Source organism: Oryctolagus cuniculus, chromosome 15 (genome assembly GCF_964237555.1).
Source record: "Oryctolagus cuniculus chromosome 15, mOryCun1.1, whole genome shotgun sequence".
Classification (NCBI taxonomy): Eukaryota; Metazoa; Chordata; class Mammalia; order Lagomorpha; family Leporidae; genus Oryctolagus; species Oryctolagus cuniculus.
In genome coordinates this window covers 44,234,239-44,250,085 of record NC_091446.1, presented here as the reverse complement: position 1 = coordinate 44,250,085, position 15,847 = coordinate 44,234,239, and the positions used below count along the sequence as shown (strand labels likewise).

The window sequence follows — 15,847 nt, the reverse complement described above, 5'->3', positions numbered from 1 at the left end:
GGGAAACTGGATGTTTCCTAATATCATATGTAAGAATGCACAGGCCTGTTCTAATCACAGGTGGAAAAGAACTTTTTTCAGTAAAACACTGACATTAAAAGGCAAACTATGCTCTCTCAAGCCACATCCTATCAACATTTTGATCTATTTGATATAAAAGCTAGAAGAAACAAGGTCTGGAAGATCTGTATGCATGGATATTTATTTTCTACATATTTTTAAATATGCAGCTGGGAATTAAGATCTATGGGATGTGTCCTATGGATGCTAGGCGCCTAATACCACATTTGGGAGCAACCCGTAAAGCTTCAGCAATTCAGTCCAGTTTTTCACCAGGCACAAATCAGTTCAATTCAATTCCTTCTGGCTTTCTACCTGCATGTTCATTTAAACCCTTCTGCAATTATAGCTGTTGGATACTGCCCCCTTCACTTTATTTTCACCCTTGTCATCTTTGTTATCATTCAAAGTAATGATGATTTATATGAATTTAAGTATCCAGTCACACACTGAAGATAACATGAAACTGTGAAGAAAATGGACAAAATGAAGCAAGATGTTCACACAGGTATAAGATGGAAATTAGTCAATGGTCAGGCTAAAAGTACAAAAAGATGATTCAATTTGGAGTCTAAAAAAAATGGTAAAAATTGGGGCAGGCCTTTGGCCTGGCAGTTAAGGTAACTGTCAAGATGTGCATATCCCATATCAGACTTCCTGGTTTCACTTTCCAATTTCTTGCTAATGTGCACCCTGGGGGGCAGTGGAGACAGTTTAAGTAGTTGGGTGCTTGCCTTCTCTGTGGTAGAATTAACTGCATTCCCAGGTCACAGTGTCTGCAGCCTTTGGAGAGTGTACCAGCAGATGAAAATTCTTTCTCTTGCTTTGCCTCTCAATTTTTTAAAAGATCTATTTATTTATTTTTTTGAAAGGCAGAGGTCTATTTATTTATTTTTTTGAAAGGCAGAGGTAGAGAGACCAAGAGAGATCTTCCATCCACCGTTTCACTCCCTAAATGGCTGCAACAGCTGGGTCTGGGTCAGGCGGAAGCCAAGAACCAGGAGCTCCATCTGGATTTCCCACATGAGTGCAGGGGCCCAAGGACTTGGGCCATCTTCCATTGCTTTCCCAGGCACACTAGCAGGGAGCTGGATCCGAAGTGGAGAAGCCAGGACTCAAACCAGTGCCCATATGGGATCCCAGCACTGCAGGCAGCGGCTTTACCCGCTACGCCACAGCATCAGCCCCTGAAATAAATTTTTTAAAATACATGAAAGAATGGAAGGCAAGAGAAACAGGAGGGAGGGAACAGGTCATCAGAACAAAAGTCAGGGCAAGAAATTGGATGTATGAGATATGCAAGATATTATATATCAGTAGGGACCCACTTGCTCATCCATTCACATACATTCATTCAACAAATTTAGCAGGTGCCTACTCTGAGACTACACTGTGGTAAACAAGCTCTTGTTCTTAGGGTGATTAGCAGAAAAGGCAAACAAGTTTTGTTATGTAAATATTCATTAAATTGCCAACAGTTTTGTTATATGTATTCATTCAATTATCAGGGGTATAAAGTTCAACAAATAATTATTTAAACTGAATATTTCACTGAAAATAATGTTTGCCACCGTTTTCTCCCTATTTCCTTCTCTTCACACGTATCTTAAAATAACCAAGAAATATATTTTACTTATGTAGTTCTTTTTCTGATTTAAAATGGACATCTAAGTTCCACAAACACACTTAATTCCTCCTCCTTCTTGTATTTCAGAATAACATATTATTGGTTAAAAACAGGAAATTAGCCAGATACACTACAGTAATAAAACCTGTCAGTATATTTGAAACATTTCATCAAAGCACTGAAAACTTATTGTGTTATAAGCCAAATTTAACCGACAGAAATAACGTGGTGCTTTTGTCTTCTGCTTCTCCACTCTCATTCGCTATCTCATAAGTCATGTGAGAACCGTACATTTACTGTCCCATTCATCTTGCTGTACAACTACCTCCCTATTCTCCTTCTCTTCTCTTACAGTGATATCTTTCTTTTGGTCTCAAATGCAGCATCCACAAATGCATGTTCATGAAACAAACCCAGACCATAGAAATGTTGCTTTTTGCTCATAAGGTATAAAAATGTTCATTGCATTAGCTATCAATATTTAAGCACTGAGAGATCTCACACAACTGTCCCAATGCCCAGGTCATCTTGAAAGTAGGAAGATTTGGCTATAGAGTATCAACAAGGAGCTGAAAGTTACTATGACTAGCAGTGATCAAGAATTCTCCAACTCACCACTGCCCCAGCTGCCTGACTCTGAGGCCAAGAGTCTGCCAGCTGGCATTTATTTTCATGCTTGTATCACTGTTCTATTATTATTATTTTTTTTTATTTTTTTAATTTTTTTTGACAGGCAGAGTGGACAGTGAGAGAGAGAGACAGAGAGAAAGGTCTTCCTTTGCCGTTGGTTCACCCTCCAATGGCCGCCGCGGCTGGCGCGCTGCGGCCGGCGCACCGCGCTGATCCGATGGCAGGAGCCAGGAGCCAGGTGCTTTTCCTGGTCTCCCATGGGGTGCAGGGCCCAAGCACCTGGGCCATCCTCCACTGCACTCCCTGGCCACAGCAGAGGGCTGGCCTGGAAGAGGGGCAACCGGAACAGAATCCGGCACCCCAACCGGGACTAGAACCCGGTGTGCCGGCGCCGCAAGGCGGAGGATTAGCCTATTGAGCCGCGGCGCCGGCCCTGTTCTATTATTAGAAAATATTTCCAGTACAAATATCTGCCAGAAAAGCTGAAAAATAAAAATTAATCAAATCAACTCATTCCTTTCTTTTTTATGCTAAAGTTAGCAAGCTTTGTCTGGAAAGGGCCAGAGAGTAAGTATTTGAGGCTTTCCTGGCCATTCTGTCACTATCTAAATTATTCAGTTCTGCTACTGCATTGCAGAAGTCATCATGCACAGTATGTAAATGAACAGGGCTAAGTTCCAATAAAACTTTATTTACAAAAGCAGGAGGCAGGTTGGATATGGGCCATAATGTCCAGAATCCTGCTATCCATTACCTGCATGGATGCACTAGGCACATGAGTTTTGCAACCTCTGCCCTAACTCCTTTTCAGCTTCATTACTGGTCAAACCCATTTGGTTTTCACTTTCTTTTTCATCTTACTTTGAACTCCTTTGTTAGTGTTAGTATTACCATTGAATTTGTAAATTTTCTGGCCAAGGGAAAGTCACTCTGTCTTGGGCAGCTGTAAGTGTGTATCTCAAGGATAGTGGAACAGTAGGGACATGGGTACACTGTCTGCTCCCTTTTCAACATCTTCGATGCTTCCAAACGAAATAACGCACTGATACCAATTTCCTGGTTTTCCTATTTGCCCTCACCTGTGTCACCTGCAAATTATCTGCTGAAGTCATTCTTGACTGTTGGTTATTTTCTAGGCATAATTCTTGCTTTGGCTCTTAATTGCTTTGATCATGTTGCCTACTGTCTAGGGCAGGAGATTAGTTTAAGGAGAATCCAGGATTTACTGAAATCCTATCTTTGTCCTAAGACCTTCCCAACTCCATCAGTTGTGGTTAAGGTGTTTAGCACCAGTGTTTCCTTAGCACTTATTATTGTTACAGCACATGCAACTGGCAATTCTTTTAGGTCAAAATGGTCAAATACTGGCAACCTAACAAATTCTGCTTAATATGTTAGATATCTTTTTTCAAAAAAAGATTTATTATTTTATTTGAAAGTCAAAGTTACACAGAGACAGAAGGAGAGGCAGAGACAGAGAGAGAAAGAGGTCTTCTATCCTCTGGCTCACTCCCCAACTGGCCGCAACAGCTGGAGCTGTGATCTGAAACCAGGAGCCAGGAGCTTCCCCCAGGGTCTCCCAAATTGGTGCAGGAGCCCAAGGACTTGGGCCATCTTCCCATGTTTTCCCAAGCCATAACAGAGAGCTGGACCGGAAGTGGAGCCACCAGGACTTGAACCGACGCCCATATGGGATACCTGCACTACAGGCGGCAGCTTCACCCACTACACCACAATGCTGGTATATGTCTTATACCATTTTAATATGGCCTACTCCACTCATTGAAGGCAGAGATTGTGCGTTTCATTTGGTTACTCTCCCAGGTGTCTAACACAATACGATGCTCAAAGAGAAGGATCTAGAAACACTGTTGAACGGACACAGAGAACTGGGGGAAATAAAAAAACTCAGCATTAACACAGTAAGGAACACTGTGTGCACATTTCTAAACCCTGTTTTGCTGCTAGTACAGAGATGGCCTTAATTCCTGACCCAGATGACTTCGATTTATAAAAATAACACTTATAGGGTAAGAAAAGAGAGCAGAATTGTAGTTGAACGATGCACGGGCATTTCTCTGACTGCTGACATTCTGTTACAGTCACCAGCAAACAGGGGCCCAGATGTCGCTCCACAATTAAGTCAATTTCAACCTGAAATACTGTGAAACTCCTGTGGCTAGAGGAAGTTGCTGGTATTCAGAGTAGAAAATTCTAATTTAGTAAAATGTGTGATGTTTGATGGGCTGTCTTCTATCCTTAAGTTCTTCTTTTCAATCTGAGAGCAAAACAGACATCTGTTGGCAGTACAGGGCTTGCCACATTTCTGTTGCTAAGCAAAGAGAAGCCAGGGAGAAGCAGAAAAGCTGAAGGCCTGTGAATCAGGGGCAGTAAAATTCTAATCACCTCTTGGTGTTATGCTTGACTGCCCTGCTGGGGGAGGGAAGGCAGCGCCTGAATTGGTATGTCCAGAGGCTCAGGAACATAGTCCCTGTAATTCACAAAGGCAAAGGCTGCCACTGTGAAGTTCGCAGTTAAAAAGATAGGATCTCAGTTGTAGGAAAGAAATGATAAGGTAACCTCAAGCAACCTCAATGAGCTCTCCAACATTTTTTCCAATAAGTGGTTATTAAATGGCTATATAATAGAAAAACTGTGTCTAGTCTCTTCTAAAAGGATGTTAATATCATCTTTTATCTTAAGAAAGCTTTTATTACAACTTGGCTAAAATGTAAAATCATTTTTTTCTTTAATTTGAAAATATATGTTTGAAATCTACGAAGGAATATTGGAACCTGACTGTACTTCATTCCCTTTAGGTCCTTTAGGGCATTTTGAAGGAAAATTAAAACAAGTCCTGTGAATTCTTTTTAAAGAGAGACTCCACGGTGGGGTGGGGTGGGGTGGGGCAGTATTGGTAGAAGGAGAAGCAACAGTCTGTGAATAATCCCTAAATAAGCATTATGTAGGTTGCATATTCCCCGAGAGATAAGCATGAAAGCAGGAAGGATGCTGTAATTTCAGGTTAACCACAACAAACTATTATCCTGAAATTCACCTTGACAACAGGAGTGGTGGCAAGGGAACAAATTCAGATGTTCGACTTTCTTAATTTTGATTGAACACAATAAAGAAAATGAAGATCTTTTTAAATTACTAATAACATTTGATTAGCCCCATAGGTATTATTTGTCATATAAAGTAGTGATGATACATTTTTGAAGTAGTCATGTTGTTCTTTTCTGGGAATCTTTATTAACTGTATTACTATAGAATCAGAATCAGAATCAAAATGGAGGGAGTGTGGCTAAAAGCTAATTGCAGATCTCTTGCTTCTGTACATATTAGCTTTTCTTGCTAATGGCTAAGGGTATATCTTATGAAACTATGTGGGCACAAATTCCCAGGAACTAGGTTGACCGAAATGTGTCCTTCACTGTTATCTTACCACCATGTCTTGGATCTGTTATTGGGTTTGTTCTTGTTAACTGTTACCTTACAACCACATTCTGGTTTTCCTTTTTATGGTTCACTGCATACTAGGGGTCTGGTTCAAAATTGTGAGCCCTAGTGGACAGAATACTATAAAAAGCTGTTTAACCTACTGTTGGGGGCCGCACTCTGGTAAGGAGTCCAGGTCGGTGGCCGGTCCCCATCGGTTACCTTGCCTCTCATTTGTCTCTCATTTGCTTCTCATTTTCAGTAAGATTCATGTGTGACTGTCACTGGTTTCTGTAACACTCTATTTTAGCTGACAAGTGGATGCAACATTATTGTGTCTCAAAGAAACAAGACATTTGAACACTAGATCCAGAAAGAACTAAACCAACTAATTAAAAAAAAAACTCAATGATTACGTTTGTTTGAGAAGAACTATGTCATACTCTGACTATCTTCTAAGAATAATTTATTTGCCAAAGAAATGGAAAAAAAATATTGAAAGATTTACCAAGAAGATAGGAAAGGGAAATATAATAATTCAAACATGGTCCACTCTGCCTGTCAAAACCAAAAAAAAAAAAAAAAAAAAAAAGAATTCAAACATGGGCAGGAGTTTTGCACTAGTGGTTACTCTGCACTTGGGATACTTGCATCCCATACTCAAGTACCCAAGTTAAATTCTCAGCTCTGCTCCCAACTTCAGTTTCCCACTAGTACACATTCTGGGAGGTAGCACGTGATGGCTCAAGCAGTTTCTATCCTAGCCATCCATGAAGGAGCTCTGGTTTGAATTCCAGCCTCCTGGTTTTGTTTGGCCTGGCCTCACTCCAAACTGTTGTGAGAATTTGAGGGGTGAACCAGTAGATGGGAATTCTGTTTCTCTCCTCCCTCTCTTTGTCTGCCTATCCAGTAAATAAATAAACAATTGACTTTTTAAAAAAAGAATTCAGGGAACTGAGGTTGTGATGTAACAGGTAAAATTGCTAGCTATGACACCAGCATTTCATAGGAGTGCTGGTTAGAGTCCTAGTTGTTCCATTTCCAATCCAACTCATTGCTAATGGCCTCAGAAAAGCAGCAAAAGATAATCAAAACACTTGGGCCCCTGCCACCCATGTGAAAGACTTAGATGAAACTCCTGGTTCCTAGCTTTGGCCTGGCCGAGCCCTAGCCATTGCTGCCATCTGTGGGTGAACCAGAGGATGGAAGACCTCTCTCTCTCTCTCTCTCTCTCTCTATCTCTGCAATTCTGTCTTTCAAATAAATAAATCCATCTTTTAGAAACAATTTTTTTAAATAAAAAATAATTCAAACAATATTCTCCTGCAAGTACTGGCTCTGTTTCCATCCCTACTTCCAGAGAAACATATCTACTGACATCATCAACTAATTAGCATTTCCAAGTCCATTCAAGTATTAGCAGCAGGTCCATACTTCTTGTTTACCAGTATATTAGAAGAGACATTGCCAAATGCTCACAGACGTAATAGGGGATTAAACTGCCCGGGTCACAGTTATAGTACATCAGAAAAGATCTTTTAATGAGGGCTTTGGAAAGCAATAAATCAAAGATGGGGGGAAGAAAAGATGATGTCCAGATGAGAAAAAAAAGACTTCCATAGGTCCCTGTGCAGGTGACAGGCCTAGGCAGGAGCAGGGACATTGAGGGGTGGGACCAACCAGTTGGTCGATCAGAGAAATGGTAGGAAACAATAATCCCGTTCTGGTTGTAGGAGTTGATCTTACCCCTCTGCCCACTGGGCCAGTACTGGTGACTAACTCTGAGATTCTGCACTATTCCTCATTAATTCCCTTAAAATATGTGCATACATGAAGAATCCCTTTATGAATCTCTCCTCATATTTTCCTGTTTAATCTATTTCCTGTGGTGTCCCTTACTGGTAGATAATCTAAGTCATGAAAGAAAGGATTAATGGAGCCACGATAAAAGGCCCTCCAACGCACCATCAGAAGCCTCCCAGCTAGATGATGCCTACCAAATAACTGGTTCCAAGGCAATCTCAGTGTACCGGCATCACATCCACATTTTTGTTCCCAAGTTTGTCAACAAAGACCTTGTCAAATACTCACAAAAATACAGTATGTGAGATGAGGTCTATGCTATATATGTTGTACTGTGTCTCTAGCCTCTGCATCTACTTTACTTTTTTCCAAAAGCAAAATGCAATCACTTTAGTGTGCACTTTCTAGGATGATTGGTAGTGATCATTGTGAAATCATCTTAAAGTTCACTCTGTTTGCATTAATGGATCCCAGACGCCTGCCCATGATTGATATCACAATACTATCTAATTTACGTAGAAATTGGCCTTGAGTTTCTTTTATAAAGTTATATGAATTTGGGGCCAATTATAATTTTCTGTTTCTCCCCCATTCTTCATAGTTCTATAAAGTTATATACATCAATAGAGTATTGCATTTAGTCCATTATATAATTAACTTGTCTTACATTTCTTTTACCCTACCTAGACTGCAAACCCTTGAAGGCTAAGATCATACCTTATTTATCTCAATATCAATATCATTGCTGGCACCTATAAAGATGTCAGGGTATTAGGGATGCATAACAACAGCTCACTGAACTGAATTTAAACCACCAACATGCTGTTTTCAAATTTCCTCATATCCTTGGGCTGCACTTTCTTCTCCCTAGTATTATATATCATCCAATCCAATATTTATTACTTTTGATAGAGAAGTTGTTAAGTGTTGGGAGAAGACAAGGGAAGTATGACTCCCCCTGAGAGGGGCTTATGGCAGAATCATCTCTTCACTTTCTATCTTCTGCTTTTGAACCTAGTTACAAAGCTTTTTTTCATCATTAGCATTTTCAGCCTTGGACTTATTTCCTAAGGCCTCTAACACTTGTGCTTAGCTACCCAGCTCTTGCCCCAGATTCTGGTCTTTTCTCCTCTGTGTACTTATTAGAGAACTTCTCTACCAGTCATTCACATATAGGGCAACTTTCTCTCGCCTTCCTCATCACAATCCACCCTTCTTATTCTGTTTGAATTTCAGTTCTGAGAGCCTCCCAACTTATTCAGCACCCTTTTGTTTCAGGCCAAACTGTTATATTAGCCAAGGACTTTTTTTTTTCTGGCCAGCAAAGAGGGCAAAAACCATTCTCCACTGACAATGATGTAGAACTTTGGGATCCAGAGTTTTGAATACAGCTCATGCAAATAAAGCAAGTTTTGAAACTGGATTTTAACTACTGGCAAGTTGACTTGAAGGAGTGTTTTTATTAGCTCAGGCAGGACTTACTGAGGTCTCAGGGTGGCATGGGGCAGAGAGAAAGAAGAAATTTTTTCTCTGCATCTGAAGTCCCAAAAGTTGTCAAAATGGGGCAAAAAGAGAGGATCTGGTGAAAGTGTAAGTGACAACAATGACAATCTAAAACAAAGTCTGTGTTGTAAATTGTGACATGTGCTGTCACTTGCTAGTTGGGTTTGCAAGGTTCACCTGTAAAGCTACTTCCTCCTAGCACTGGGCTAAAGTGAAGAGAACAGAATTCCAGTCCTAACTCACTGCTAAATTTTGCCACTAAAACACTCTACTCTGGAGCCTTCAGTTTCCTCCTACTAAATTATGTGATTATCTTTCCTCCTCTTAAAATTATGTGAGTAAATGTTTGCTAACATCTTCCTCAGCTCTGATTTTCAATGATTCCCCAAAAGAAGCAATTAGCTAAAGAGGTGCTCTTTTGGACTGGAGTGAATGAGCTAGCTCCATTCAGTGCCTGTGCCACTGCCATTGTCCTGGAGTAGAGCCTTAAAAATAAGTCAATAAAACCATAGCCTGTGAATGAAGAACAGAGTTCCAACAATAGGGAGATTTGAGTTCAAATTCTTGCTTTTTTTTTTAATTTAAAAAATCATTAGTTGAGAAACAGAAAGAATATTCTCATCTGCCAGTTCACTCCTCAGTGGCCTGCAAATCATAAAGGCTTGTCCAGGGAGAAGGAGGGAACTGGAAATGCATGCTACGGGTAGCAGGGACCCAACTACTTCAGACATCACTACTTCCCTCTGGGGCTCAAGTTAGCAGAAAGCTAGAATAAGAAGCAGAGGCAGGACTTGAACCCAGCCATTAAACCATCTCCACTGCTAGGCTTCAAATGCCCAACCCTAAGTTCAAATGCTGACTGTGCCACTTACTAACTGTGCATCGGGCTAAACATGCCAAAGTCCAGTTTCCTCATCTGTAAAGTGAGGATTCCTACAAAACTTACTTAAATGAGGTTGTTGTGAGGCTTAAATGACTATACACATACAGTACCCAGCTCATTAAGTGACTGTAAATTCTCAGCAGATGTAGCAAAATAAATGCAACTAGAAATAAAAATTAATTAAGACACAAGAGTCCTGGACAGGTCATACCTAGAAAAAGTAAAGACTCTTATTGTTTCTTTAAAGAAAACAACCCCAAATCTAGCATAATTCTGATACAGAATCTACGCCTTAGATCTCTAAGAGGGCAGCACTTTTATTGTTTCAGTCTCTTATTCCTTTTTTGTCAACTACCAGGGAAGTTTTGGCATTTTCCATCTGGCTATGCAATGGAGTTCTATCAAACTGCTTGTGGTACTTCACAGATCTCTACGTGATTTTTGTCTTATCTAGAGATATTTTTTATTAAGTAAATACAAAACACTTGCTTGCAAACATTTTCTTAGACATTTAAGAGGCATGCTAATTTCAAAGACCTACTGATCAGAAAAACACATAAAATAGCTGATTTTGTTACAGGAAAGTATGAAAAGACGTATTAAAAATACAAAATGCTTATGTAGAAGCTACTGTGTAGGAAGCAGTCTTGAAGAATTAGTAGCACTGCATCAGGCCAAAATGGATGGGGAAGAGCTGCTTAAGAAGCAGGAATCCCACAAAGAATGGGATGAGAAAACTTTGGCATGCTTACAGGAAAGTAGCCATTCAGCTTGGATGCACTGAGCTTCTCACAGTAGTTAACTGGGAGCCAATGAGTGGTCTTGAGCATTGGAGGATACAATCTGACATTGGCAAAAGCAGTATCTAGTTTTCACTTAATTAAAACACTGCCTACTTCTTCATCAAAATACACTGAGCTTCGGGCCAGCGCCATGGTTCACTTGGTTAACCCTCCGCCTGCGGCACCGGCCTCCCATATGGGCCCCAGGTTCTAGTCCCGGTTGCTCCTCTTCCAGTCCAGCTCTCTGCTGTGGCCCGGGAGGGCAGTGGAGGATGGCCCAAGTGTTTGGGCTCCTGCACCTGCATGGGAGACCAGGAAGAAGCATCTGGCTCCTGGCTTCAGATCAGCGCAGCACCAGCTGTAGCGGCCATTTAGGGGGTGAATCAACGATTCTCTCTCTCTCTCTTTCACTGTCTATAACTCTACCTGTCAAATAAAAAAAAAAAATACACTGAGCCTCTATGATGCATCACAAAAGTGAGAGTCTTTAATACATAAATAGAAATATGTGTGATTGCACCTAAAATAACAGCTGCTCAAACCTGTGAAAGTTTAAGGTTAGTGTGGGCCTTGGGTCTCAAAAACACATTCTGTACCTCTCTGGGTCCTTTTATTACTATGCGCCTATACTTATTGGATGAGTCTATATGCCTGGAACTGTGTCATGTGCTTTGCAGGAATAAACGGATTTACTTCCATACTGGTCCTATAAGGTGGGCACTAATATTTCATTGTACTCCCAGAAGCTGCCAGGTGTTAAATGACCTGCTTAAGGCTTTACCACCAGAAAACCATGGAGCCAGAATTCAAAGCCCAGTCAGTCAGGCTCAAGTTCTCAACCACTATGTTTTAACACCCTTTTCAAACATCTCTCTAGCCAATGCAAAAAGCAAAACCCCTTAATTATAGAGAAGAGAAATGAAGTGCAAACCTCACTCTCCGTTCCTTATGTCTCCAGTGCAGACCTGTCCAGCATTCATTAGCTGGCGCCATGGCCGCATGCTCACCTTCAGCCCAGGAGAAAGTGCAAAGATATTTTTAAAGTTGGAAATAACTTCACACATTTTCCAAATGCACAAGAATCTGAAGTGCCTAATGCCTCTATTTAGCTACTTGGCTAAGTGTGCTTTTCATACCTCCTTACACAGGCTCTTTTATAAAAGAAATGTCTGGAAGTCCCATTTTTAACTTTTGGATATACTTGTTAGTGTGCTACTTAGGGTCAGAAGGTGTTAGAACTTGTCCCTTGCTAGTTATTTTTTCACATTCTTGAAATTTACAAAAAAACTCTTGTGGAATCTAGCTTGTTGCTGCATTGTTGAAATCTGTTCTAATATTTCTATTATTTACTTTTGGTTTCTGGGTTACAGATGCTATTTAAGAACCAATTTCTTTTTGCAAGGTTAGAGAAGGGTGTAAGCTGATATTTTAGCTAAGAACAGAAATTCTATTTTAATTTGTTTCAACACAGCATCTGGCCAAATTCCAATTTTCTAATACTGTTTATCATGCTTTCTAAAATAAGTTATTTTCCAAAAGTTTTTTTTTTCAGTTGTTAGAATCCCAACTTCTTTTTGCTATTTTCTTCTCAGTAATTATCTTAAGCTCACTATAATCTTGTTGATTTAACCATTTAACTTTAGGTTTGAACAAATTACATGAAGAAAATACATAAAATTTTTTGATAATAAAAACAAATTATTTGTCTAATGATAATTGTAAATATTTAAGCAGGAACCACAATTCCAGAATTTTCAGAGGCTTTTTATATTTTAAATCTGAAGACCCTATGTTGAAACTATGAGTGAAAAGTATTTTTACAGAGAAAGAAAATTGTCTAGGACAACTCAACAAACCACAATGACAAGAAATGGATGCTCACTAACATTTTATAATTGTTATTCTATAACTAATTATAGAAAAATCAGTGCTTTCCATGCTATAGTAAAAACAATCATGTCTCTAACTTGAATAGTATGTTACAAAATGAGTTTATAACAAATCTTCATTTCCAGTATTAGTAGACTCATATTTTTTTAAAAAAGAGAAAATATAATTATGTTACAACAAACAATGAGTAATTTCAATGGGAGCTTGCTTTTTCCACATGTAAAGAACTCAAAATAACTAAAAATACTACACAAATCAGCAAGGGAGATATAAATGGAATTCATTTGCGCAATTTGTACCTATGGATCCACCCAAACACCTTTTTAGAAGTCACATAGGCTTAGAATTGTTGGGAACCAGGTCCTGAAACACAGAAGCCATTAGCAGAATGTCCCTGTTTTCTTTTTGGATAAACATTTAAGAAAAGTAACTATCAATTGTATCAGAACTGTTTCAAAATCAGAACTTTCTTCATAAATATTTAGGAAGCAATGTGGCAAGCATTTTACTCTCTTCAAAACAATTTCCTCTATTTGGTTAGTTATTTAATTATTCCCAATAATCTGAAGACTTACATTTACAGGTATGCCTTATTTTTAGGGGAAGCATGCCTTGGGCACCTATGCCTGTCACTGCTGTGTATCCCACTGGGAACTTGTATCAAGGATTGCTATAGGGAGCCAGCTCCAGTCTCTCTCAAGCCACTGAAGTCAGTCTATTCATTACAGCATACCAATGAAAATGTGTAGCTCTAATTGACAGGTCCTAGTGGATGTGCAAATGTGCCACTGGCCCACAGAAATGGATCACTCTGACATCCCCAGCAAATTTCTATGTGTTCTTCAAGCATGTGCCCTTAGAGCCTTATGCTTCCATAAAACACACACATTTGAGCATCTCTGGAACAAATAGCTACTAGAGGCTCTAAGTATATGAAAATACAAACACAAGGGTCAACAGATCCTTTGGTAAAAATCAAATCAGAACAAGAGGCTTTAGTAATATAAAACATAATTAAATGTCACCAGGTGAAGAAAGTTGGATTCATTCATACATTATAGGGATGAATTGTGTATAAGAATGGATATATTGGAAACTCGTTGCCTAGAGTTAGGGGAGAGTACAAAATTTAGTATGCAAAGAAAATCCTGCAAGTAAAGGAAGCATAATTAACAGTCATGCCAGGACAGGTATGATCAGGACAGTCTTGGGCCAGTCAGGAGGAATGATTACCCTACCTAAAACTTTCCCTATTCGTCTTCACATTAGGAATAGCTTGTGACTAGAATTCTACTGGGATGAAGACTGCTTCCACTCTGAATGCATTTGCCGCCTCTTTATTTAGGTTAATTAAATCAAGTGAGTTATGCTGGAATCTTAACACTGGAAAGAACCTGGTTCCTCACACAGATTAACATCTATACTGTAGCTTGAATTTTTATTCAGTATGAAAACTACTTAGTTCACAGGGAATTGTGGAAAGTATTACAAGAGAGATGTCAAATACAACAAATTATATCATAGGAAATAACAAACATTTCTATACCATATATAAAAATAATACAATGATAGCTAAAATAACAGTGTAATAGATTATAGTTGCCTAGGAGTGAGAAGTTACCACATTTATTGGTTAGTCCTCCCATGTCTATGAGGTAGCCCCTAGGTATGGTTCCTATTGGACAGATGAAGAAATTGAGGCTATTAGGTTAAATGACTTATGCAAAATCACACTCTGGGACAAGAACCAATTGCTCTCAGTCTTAGGACAGTGGTTCTCAAAGCCTATCCTTAACACTCAGCATCTGAGAAATGCAAATTGTTGACCCCAACCAAAGCTACTACACCAGAAACCACAGGACTGTGCCAAGCAATTTTTTTTAAACAAGATCTTCAAGCGATTCTGATGTACTCACATTTGAGAACCTTGGGAAGTCATAGTCTTGCAAATAGTCCCTTCCCTCCAAATGTTAAAAACACTATTGCTTCTCTTTAAAAAAACAAAACAACAACAACAAAAAAAACCTTATCTTTCTTAGACAGACTAGAATATGTACTTAGTAAATCTTCATCATTCTGATGATATAGTTTTCTATTTTTTCTCCTTTTCATTTTCATGTCTCCCTATTACTTGTTCTATTAGAAAATTGTTGTTTTTCTAATGTTCTGTGAAGTAACTAGACAAGCTTCTGGAATTTTACTTTAAAATTCATCAAATATTCAAAAGTCATCATAAGACTTTGGAAGAAGCACTGTGTAAGAAAGGCCCCACTACGGGGCTTCATAACGTCCAGCTCTATAGCATTAAATAAAAAAAAAATTAAACAAACTTCCAGTAAAGGCATATATTAATATGGAAGCCAACATAGAGAATTATCATTATTAATATTTTCAAAGAAATAAAGTTGGTTTTATACTGAAAAATGCTTAAGGATCTAGAACAAATTACCTGACAGTGAATTAAATCTAAATATTTGGTGAAAGAATATTTTCCTGTGTAGAAAGAGGAATAAGATAGGAATATTTTATCTTAAAATTTAAAAATAAGCAAGCAAATATTTGACTTTCCCAGATGCCCTTAAATATAACAGAAAAGCAGAATCATTTCAAAGAGAACTTAATCAGTGATTCAAAAGCTTTTTTTTCTTTTTGTACACAGAAAATCAAACTTAACACTAGCAATTTCATTTTAAGCCATTTAACAATGGTATGTGCTCTTGTTCTGTAAAATATGTCTATTCATAGGCCATACATACACAGGAAAAATAATGTGTCAAATGTCTTGTCATCAATTTGGCAAAGATCATAAGTTCATTTTTGGTGTTGTTTTTGTTTTTGAGAAAGATTTGTGACTTTTTTCCTTTTCCATTCGGATATGAAATTTTTGGCTTACGTGAATGTTTTCTTGGCTAAAACTCATTGACAAAAATGTGACCAAAAAAGGGCTGAAGATTTTTATTGATTAACCCCTACTTAAAAGACATTTTTCTTGACTACCTGTCACTGCTTTACTTTTGCATTGCTAGAAGAAAAATATTTTTCTTTCTAGGATGTATCTAATGTGGAGAATTAAAGTGGCAACTTAAAGCTATATATTCAAGAAGTAGAGATGATGCCTGTTTGCCAAGAAAAAAAGTTCAAGTTCAACCCAGGTAACACAGTTAAGATTGATTTTTCACTTTCCTATTTTGGCGTTATTCATAGCAATATTTATTTTAAAAAGTTTTC

General features: G+C 38.7%; 1 protein-coding gene across 3 annotated transcripts in view; it reads right to left on the bottom strand.

Annotated features, from left to right (window-relative positions):
- PRKG1 (protein kinase cGMP-dependent 1) overlaps positions 1-15,847 on the bottom strand; it is a 1,363,231-nt gene that overhangs the window by 1,091,569 nt on the left and 255,815 nt on the right.